We start from the raw sequence: 9,348 nt of genomic DNA, 5'->3' as shown, positions 1-9,348 counted from the left end.
GTGTTCTTCTGTCCATTTAAGAAATAGTTATCCAACCCCTACAGCAGGTGACACTAAAAGAAGCACAGAAGCATGTTACATCAGTGCTATAATAAAGCACTTTCTCTTCTAATACCATTGTACTTCACAGACCAAGGCCCATGGAGGCAGCTCACACATAAGTATTAGGTACAGTCTTTGGCTGACTAGCATCCTAAATTTATTCACTACAGAAATAGACTCCATGCCACTAGTTGTGTCCTTATAAATGTGAATATTTCTTTAAACATAGTGAGGATGTGGGGGGAGAAAAGAAAAAAAAACTTTTCCCAAACAACATTTGTAATCGTACCACTCCTCCCATCAGTCATCAGGCTAATATTAAACTGGCAGCACGCTTCCTGTTTCAGTGTAGTGACTTTTCAGAGGCAAAGTGCACTATTGTTTTCCTGGCATTGACAAACAGGCTGTGGGTTTTCTCACTCTTACTGCAGTGATTACTTACTCTCATAATTTAGACATGAGGAAAAATTAATACTAGTTTCTAGTTGAACACTTTTTAGCTCTAGCTTCTATTGTATGCAAAGGAAAGCCCTAAAAACAAAAAGCTCATAGTAAAGGAAACTGATCTGTTCCAGTAGATGTTATATTTTCCTCTAGTGACAGTACTCGTCACAACTGAGTCAAAGTTGGGGAACAGGGGTGTTTTACACCCTTTTAAAACTTTTTGGAGTTATAGTTGAAAAATATTAAAGCCTTTCCCCCTAGGTCATAAATAAAATTATAAGGAGTACTTGTGGCACCTTAGAGACTAACCAATTTATTAGAGCATAAGCTTTCGTGAGCTACAGCTCACTTCCTCAGATGCATATAACCACTCAGGGGAAAAGACCAAGATGTCATTGTGGGCAGCTTGGAAAATATCTCCTCAATATGCAGTCAAAAAAGCAAATAAAATGTATGTTTGTAAACACACACACACTCTCACTCTCTCTCTCTCTCTCTCTCTCTCTCTTCTTTTTTGGACTGTTGCTGTGGATTGAATTGAATGAACTATAGAATATTGTAATGTCAATGATATACCTTCATCACATGGAATACTATATTAAGTTCTGATCACTCCCTCTTTAAATGATTTAGGGTAAGTTTCAGAGTAACAGCCGTGTTAGTCTGTATTCGCAAAAAGAAAAGGAGTACTTGTGGCACCTTAGAGACTAACCAATTTATTTGAGCATAAGCTTTCGTGAGCTACAGCTCACTTCATCGGATGCATACTGTGGAAAGTATAGAAGATCTTTTTATACACACAAAGCATGAAAAAATGGGTGTTTACCACTACAAAAGGTTTTCTCTCCCCCCCCCCACCCCATTCTCCTGCTGGTAATAGCTTATCTAAAGTGATCACTCTCCTTACAATGTGTATGATAATCAAGTTGGGCCATTTCCAGCACAAATCCAGGTTTTCTCCCCCCTCTCCCCCCCAAACCCACTCTCCTGTTGGTAATAGCTTATCTAAAGTGATCACTCTCCTTACAACCTTCCACACAAACTTCCTCGTGGCTGGACTTTACTAAAACTATACAAGCCATTTACAACACACACTTTGCTTCTCTACAAAAGAAAAAGGACACTAAACTTTCTAAACTACTACATGCCACAAGGGGCCACAGCAATGGTTCCCTCAACCCACCCAGCAATATTGTTAACCTATCCAACTATACTCTTAGCCCAGCAGAAGCAGCTGTCCTATCTCGGGGCCTCTCCTTCTGCCCCTCCACCCCTACGAACATGATACAGTTCTGTGGTGACCTAGAATCCTATTTTCGACGTCTCCAACTCAAGGAATATTTCCAACACACCTCTGAACAACATACTAATCCACAGAGACCTCCCTACCAACACTACAAAAAGAAGGATTCTAGGTGGACTCCTCCTGAAGGTCGAGACAGCAGACTGGACTTCTACATAGAGTGCTTCTGCCGACGTGTCCGGGCTGAAATTGTGGAAAAGCAGCATCACTTGCCCCATAACCTCAGCCGTGCGGAACACAATGCCATCCACAGCCTCAGAAACAACTCTGACATCATAATCAAAAAGGCTGACAAAGGAGGTGCTGTTGTCATCATGAATAGGTCGGAATATGAACAAGAGGCTGCTCGGCAGCTCTCCAACACCACTTTCTACAAGCCATTACCCTCTGATCCCACTGACAGTTACCAAAAGAAACTACAGCAGTTGCTCAAGAAACTCCCTGAAAAAGCACAAGATCAAATCCGCACAGACACACCCCTGGAACCCCGACCTGGGATATATGCTATCTACTACCCAAGATCCATAAACCTGGAAATCCTGGGCGCCCCATCATCTCAGGCATTGGCACCCTGACAGCAGGATTGTCTGGCTATGTAGACTCCCTCCTCAGGCCTTATGCTACCAGCACTCCCAGCTACCTTCGAGACACCACTGACTTCCTGAGGAAACTACAATCCATCAGTGATCTTCCTGATAACACCATCCTGGCCACTATGGATGTAGAAGCCCTCTACACCAACATTCCACACAAAGATGGACTACAAGCCATCAAGAACACTATCCCCAATAATGTCACGGCTAACCTGGTGGCTGAACTTTGTGACTTTGTCCTTACCCATAACTATTTTACATTTGGGGACAAGGTATACCTTCAAATCAGCGGCACTGCTATGGGTACCCACATGGCCCCACAGTATGCCAACATTTTTATGGCTGATTTAGAACAACGCTTCCTCAGCTCTAGTCCCCTAACGCCCCTACTCTACTTGCGCTATATTGATGACATCTTCATCATCTGGACCCATGGAAAAGAAGCCCTTGAGGAATTCCACCATCATTTCAACAATTTCCATCCCACCATCAACCTCATCCTGGTCCAGTCCACACAAGAGATCCACTTCCTGGAGACTACAGTGCTAATAAACGATGGTCACATAAACACCACCCTATACCGGAAACCTACTGACCGCTATTCCTACCTACATGCCTCCAGCTTTCACCCTGACTACACCACACGATCCATTGTCTACAGCCAAGCTCTGCGATACAACCGCATTTGCTCCAACCCCTCAGACAGAGACAAACACTGACAAGATCTCTATCAAGCATTCTTACAACTACAATACCCACCTGCTGAAGTGAAGAAACAGATTGATAGAGCCAGAAGAGTTCCCAGAAGTCACCTACTACAGGACACCTAACAAAGAAAATAACAGAACGCCACTAGCCGTCACCTTCAGCCCCCAACTAAAACCCCTCCAACGCATTATTAAGGATCTACAACCTATCCTGAAGGATGACCCAACACACTCACAAATCTTGGGAGACAGGCCAGTCCTTGCCTACAGACAGCCCCCCAACCTGAAGCAAATACTCACCAGCAACCACATACCACACAACAGAACCACTAACCCAGGAACCTATCCTTGCAACAAAGCCCATTGCCACGTGCCCACATGGATTCAGGGGACACCATCATAGGGCCTAATAACATCAGCCACACTATCAGAGGCTCGTTCACCTGCACATCCACCAATGTGATATATGCCATCATGTGCCAGCAATGCCCCTCTGCCATGTACATTGATCAAACTGGACAGTCTCTACGTAAAAGAACAAATGGACACAAATCAGATGTCAAGAATTATAACATTTATAAACCAGTCGGAAAACACTTCAATCTCTCTGGTCACGCGATTACAGACATGAAAGTTGCGATATTACAACAAAAAAACTTCAAAACCAGACTCCAGCGAGAGACTGTTGAATTGGAATTCATTTGCAAATTGGATACAATTAACTTAGGCTTGAATAGAGACTGGGAGTGGCTAAGTCATTATGCAAGGTAACCTATTTCCGCTTGTTTTTTCCTACCCCTCCCCTCCTTAGACGTTCTTGTTAAACCCTGGATTTGTGCTGGAAATGGCCCACCTTGATTATCATACACATTGTAAGGAGAGTGATCACTTTAGATAAGCTATTACCAACAGGAGAGTGGGTTTGTGTGTGGGGGGGGGGGGGGGAGAAAACCTGGATTTGTGCTGGAAATGGCCCAACTTGATTATCATACACATTGTAAGGAGAGTGATCACGTTAGATAAGCTATTACCAGCAGGAGAGTGGGGTGGGGGGAGAGAAAACCTTTTGTAGTGGTAAACACCCATTTTTTCATGCTTTGTGTGTATAAAAAGATCTTCTATACTTTCCACGGTATGCATCCGATGAAGTGAGCTGTAGCTCACGAAAGCTTATGCTCAAATAAATTGGTTAGTCTCTAAAGTGCCACAAGTACTCCTTTTCTTTTTAGGGTAAGTTGGAGTTCAAAGACAGGCAATGAAAATTATTCTGGACATGGAGAGTCTTTGTGTGAAGAGAGACTGAAAAGATCAGGACTGCTTAATTTAGATGGGAGACATGACAGACGTATATAAAATAATGATTAGTCTAGAGACTGTCAAATGGAAGGTCCTTGTTTACTCTCAAACTCAATGAAATTGAAAAGCATCCATATAAAATTGGTATAAGGAAATGCGTGTGTGGCGGGTTTTTTTACACAACACGTAATTAGCCTGTAGAACTCATTGCCGCTAGGCCTGATGGAATTTAGTTGGATTCAGAAAAGGACTAGACACTTGTATGGATAATGAAAGCATTCACAGTTAGGCTGAAATATATCAAGGATATAAACATTCATGCTTTGGGGCATAAGCCAACACTAACCACTTGGGGTTAGGAAGCAATATTTCCTATGATCAGCTACTGTGCAATTGCCCATTATGGGGGCTTACACCTTCCTCTGAAGCATCTGGTATCGATCACTCTGAGAATGGATACTGGAGTGGATGGACAACTGCTATGATTGAGTATTTCACTGTAAATAATGTATGTAGTTAACTACACAGCAGTAGATTTTAGAGTGTTAAATTGGTGGAGGTTTGTTTTCAGAACAGCCTGTGGTCATGAAATTTAAGCCCTCGCAATCAGAGTGAGAAAGAAGTGTCTGAGAAGCACCCAGTCCAGACTTTCCAATCCCCTCTTCCAAACTCATTTTTATTCTGGGAAGTCTATATCTGCTTATACTTTTCATAACTGTCTTAAACTTGTGTGTTTCTGGCAGATGTTGAGCTTGTTTCTAAATACTGCAGGAAAAGCATTTATTTAAAACACATCACTATGAGCCTGGTACTGCATTCCTCGGGTGCAAAATGTGTGATTTTTTTACCTTTGTGTCTGCACGGGGAGAGGAGAGGAGCCTGCACGTCAAAGCAAAATAATGTTACCACAAAGCAGCGTGAGAAATTGTTTGCCACTGTTTTGTATCTTTCTAATTCTGGCTTATTTGACAAATGGTGTTAGTACAAATTTGATAGTGATCTTTTCTGATCAGGTGCAATACAGAGAATGAGTGATACAAGATATTTTAACCAAGTAAGTAACTCTGTCAGGCCAAGACTACACAAGGCAATTTTAGCAAAAGTGCTGTCATCAGGTTAAGCATGCTGATGGGAACCCTAGTGTAGCGAAGGCTCCGGCAGCAACCAGTGTTTAAAATATCGTAAGCAGATTTAATTCACCTAGTGGTGAAAACACTGGAAGGCACTGGTGTCTTGTCTACATTAGCATAGGCACTGACTCCATGGGTGCCCCAGGGCTGGAACACGCACTGGCAGTAAGCTCCCCCACTCTCCTCCTGGGCCTCCTCTCTGCCGGCAGTCCCGTTGATCAACTCCTCCCCCTCCCTCTCAGTGCCTCCCGCCCACAGTGATTAGGGTGACAAAATGTCCCAATTTTATAGGGACAGTCCCGATATTTGGGGTTGTCTTATAAAGGCACCTGTTACCCCCCACCCCGTCCCAATTTTTCACACATGCTGTCTGGTCACCCTAGCCATGATCTGGTGTTCCACAGCATGCAGGAGGTGGTGGGAGGGGTAGGAGGAGGAGCAGGGATGGGGCGCGCTTCAGGGAGGGGGCGGAAAGATGAGGGGCAGGGGTGGAGCAAGGGTTGAGCACCCCCAGGGCCTTGAGGAAGCTGGTGCCTGTGTACATTAGGGCTCCCACCAATAGCAGCAAGGCTGGGAATATTTTGCTAAAATTCCTGGCTGTAGCTAAGACCACAGTGACCTGGAGGCCTGTAAACAGGGAGCTTGATCCATCATCGTTGGAGTCAATGGAAGTTTTACCATTGTCTTCAGTGGGAGTGGAGTCAGGCCCATGACTTGTCTGCCCACACACTGTGCCTAATGCTTGATTGGTAACAATGCTTACCAATGAGCCTTACTGGTGGTCTGGCCTGGCCTGGCACTCTTGGTTTGTTTGTTTGTATTTTAGAGAGTAGCCCATAAACAAGCATAGCTGAGTAACCAGTTTGGCTACCACTCCTTCCTTCTAGCTCTGGGCAGGAGGACATCTCTGAGTGCATTGTCTGACTTGCTGCTGATCCTATTCTGTGTGCATGCCCTCTGGACACTAGCTCCTGCTGAAGCACTAAGGGGCCACTGCCCAGATTTCCCCAGCCTGCACTGATACAAACATGGTTAGCCAGAGTGGTAGATATAGACACACGCGCAATTGTGTTGTGGAGCAAAAAATGCTGATGTGTGAACATGACTCAGCCACGTTTGTTCTAACCAGGTCAGATGAGTAGTAAACTAGATATAAAACCACTGCTGGCCCTGTAGTGAACACAGGGGCTTAAGATTCAAGTGTGGTCGATTTTAAAAGTGCTGATTGTTACTTTACAGCTTGGAGTTGGAAGAGAAAATGATGGTTTAGAGTTCACTTTATCAGAGACTGTCATGCACACTCAGGAATGCTGTAGCTCAATTGCCTTGCTTAGCCAAAAGCTAAATAGTTTCAAAAGTTTATTTCCTGGCTTTATGGCAACTCTGTCTTTTTATTTATTTTCACTATATGTGCGGTATGCTAAAAATAGTTTTGGAAGCAGTTACTGTTGCATAGTGTGTAACAATTACAAGCTTCAATCCTATCAGTTTGGAATTGAAGGGTGCCTCTTTGGCCAGATCACTTTTTATGCTCTTCCAATTTTTTTTTTCCTTTTTCTCTTTTTGTGCTAAACTGTTTCGAACAGTTCAGGAGAGTTGACAGTTCACGTTGTTACCTTGAAAAGGCAGTTATCACAGTTAATCCACCCTCCAAGGTTTTTCCTCAGGATAATTATTGTTTCGGTGATTCATCTTGCAGTCCCTGCCCTTCCTTATTCGCACAAAATATCCTCCTCCCTGCAATATTCTGGGTCAGGCTTGTGCCATGCATGTGATTTCCTCTTGGGCATGCAGACAAAAAAAGAGTGAGGGGGTTAAAGGTCAGACTTCCCCAGGTTGGCCTACCTAACTGCAGCACATAGGTCATTCCAAGTGTTGCTAATGGGATAGTCTCAGGTCGGTGAATGTTTGCAGGGCTGCAGTAGAGTATTTGCAGGGCTGCAGTAGAGTATCCTGCTTTGAGCAGGGGGTTGGACTAGATGACCTCCTGAGGCCTCTTCCAACCCTAATCTTCTATGATTTGTGTGAGGTGGAGTTCATTTTTTGTCTTGCTGGGAGGTAAGGGAAACAGTGCTTCTGTTGTTGTGCTGGAAAATTTCACTGCTTCTGTCCTCAGTGGAAAACAGTTATCACCAGCACATCCTGACATGTAATTTGCCTCATTAATTACTGTCTAACATTGGCTTAGTGCTTATGGTGCATTTCTAAGGTACTTCAAGAGGGCTGTGGTTTTTTAAGGAAACATAATTCACAGATGGAAAATAAAACCCAAAACCTGGCAGTTTCTGGCACAAATTGAGTCAAGTTTTATAGTATATGAAAAAATACAGTCTGAACGGGGCTTAAAACCAGTTTGAAAGTGCCCATTGGGGAGGCAGTGCTTCCAGCGGGTAGGACACAGGATTGCAAGCCAGGAGCCCTGGGGTTTGTTGCTGCCTTTGACTCACTCTGCGCCATCTCTGTTTTGCAGTGTAATGCGTGTTATCTTTGGATGGCAAGTCCTGCATGTTGGCAAATACAACATACTGCAATATAGTTTTGTAGAGTGTACAATGGATGTTTCTTCATAGGATAAAGAGTCAGCAGGAACTTGGTGACTCAGTCAAGGAAGCAATTCTGCCTTGTGAGGGAAAGAACTCACTTGGGAAACTGACAAAGCCTTTGGGCTTGTCTAGATGTCAAGTTGCTGTGCTCCAAGCTAGGGTGTGACTCTACAGTTCACCCGCTTGCCCTGCAGTCACATCCTCTGTGGACCCTGCTACAACGCAGTAAGATTGCTGCGCTGTAGATTCACACACTGGCTTATAGTACAGTAACTTGCCATGCGCACAAGCTGTAGACTTTAAGAAAATCAGCCTTTTGAAAGTTTAAGTGATTAGTTTTCCCAAGACAGAGAACTCTGAACTCCACCCATATAGTAAATTAGAAGAATTCAATGAGCTTTGTTACCCTTTTTATACATCATGTTACAAAATCCACCACACTATGTTATGTATGGAAAACAATATATTTTGTTCAAATAACAGGAAGCACAGAGTTAACAAAACTAATGAGCAAAAGTTTTGTATTACTCATGTATCATGAAAATCTAAGTTATTTAAACATTTATTGCAGCAATCAAATCTTCTGCTGAAAAGAGATAACTTATGTTGTTTATTTTCTCTCCTGCAAACTGCAGAGGTTAAAAGAACAAGTATGAGCCTGTGTTTTAGCAAAGAAGTCTCAGCTAGATATTAAATTTAGAAGTTTTATTCCAGCTAGGTCCTTATATGTAAAATCTGTTTTGTGCTGGTTAAACTTACTCTTTGCAGGTGGACGTAACTGACACAAGATGTATGGCAGGTGGCTGGAGACATAGGGCTCTCTGCTTCTCTCCTTCTTAATGTATGTTCAGTCTCTCTTCATGGTTTGTTCTGGTCCTCATGTATTTTCAGACAATTCCACAGTTGGATTTGGTCACTGGAACCAGCAGGAATCCATGGACAACAGTCAGGTGCCCAAATAATCCTCTTGGGGTGCAGAGATGTCGTCTTCTCCACCAAAAGGGTAATTCTGCCTCTCTAAAGGGCTGATTTACCAGTTCTCAACTCTTGCTAACTAGACTCCGGGAGGAATTTGTGTTTCCTAGACTAGGTTTTTTCACTTTGCATTTACCTGTGTAGTTAAGTACAATCTAATTTTGCTGGGCCATCGGGCTGCAGGTTTTCCTTCACCTCCTATCTTCACTTTCACAGTTTCTGTTCTTCTGACTTCTTCTCCCTCTGCCAGAGTCCTGTTTCTGCTGCTTTCTGACCTGTTTTATCTTAATTCATTACCCTTTCTTGAACCGGAGA

Source organism: Lepidochelys kempii, chromosome 7 (genome assembly GCF_965140285.1).
Source record: "Lepidochelys kempii isolate rLepKem1 chromosome 7, rLepKem1.hap1, whole genome shotgun sequence".
In the NCBI taxonomy this organism is placed as follows: domain Eukaryota; kingdom Metazoa; phylum Chordata; order Testudines; family Cheloniidae; genus Lepidochelys; species Lepidochelys kempii.
The sequence above is the reverse complement of the archived record's forward strand: the minus strand, read 5'-3'. Positions refer to the sequence as shown.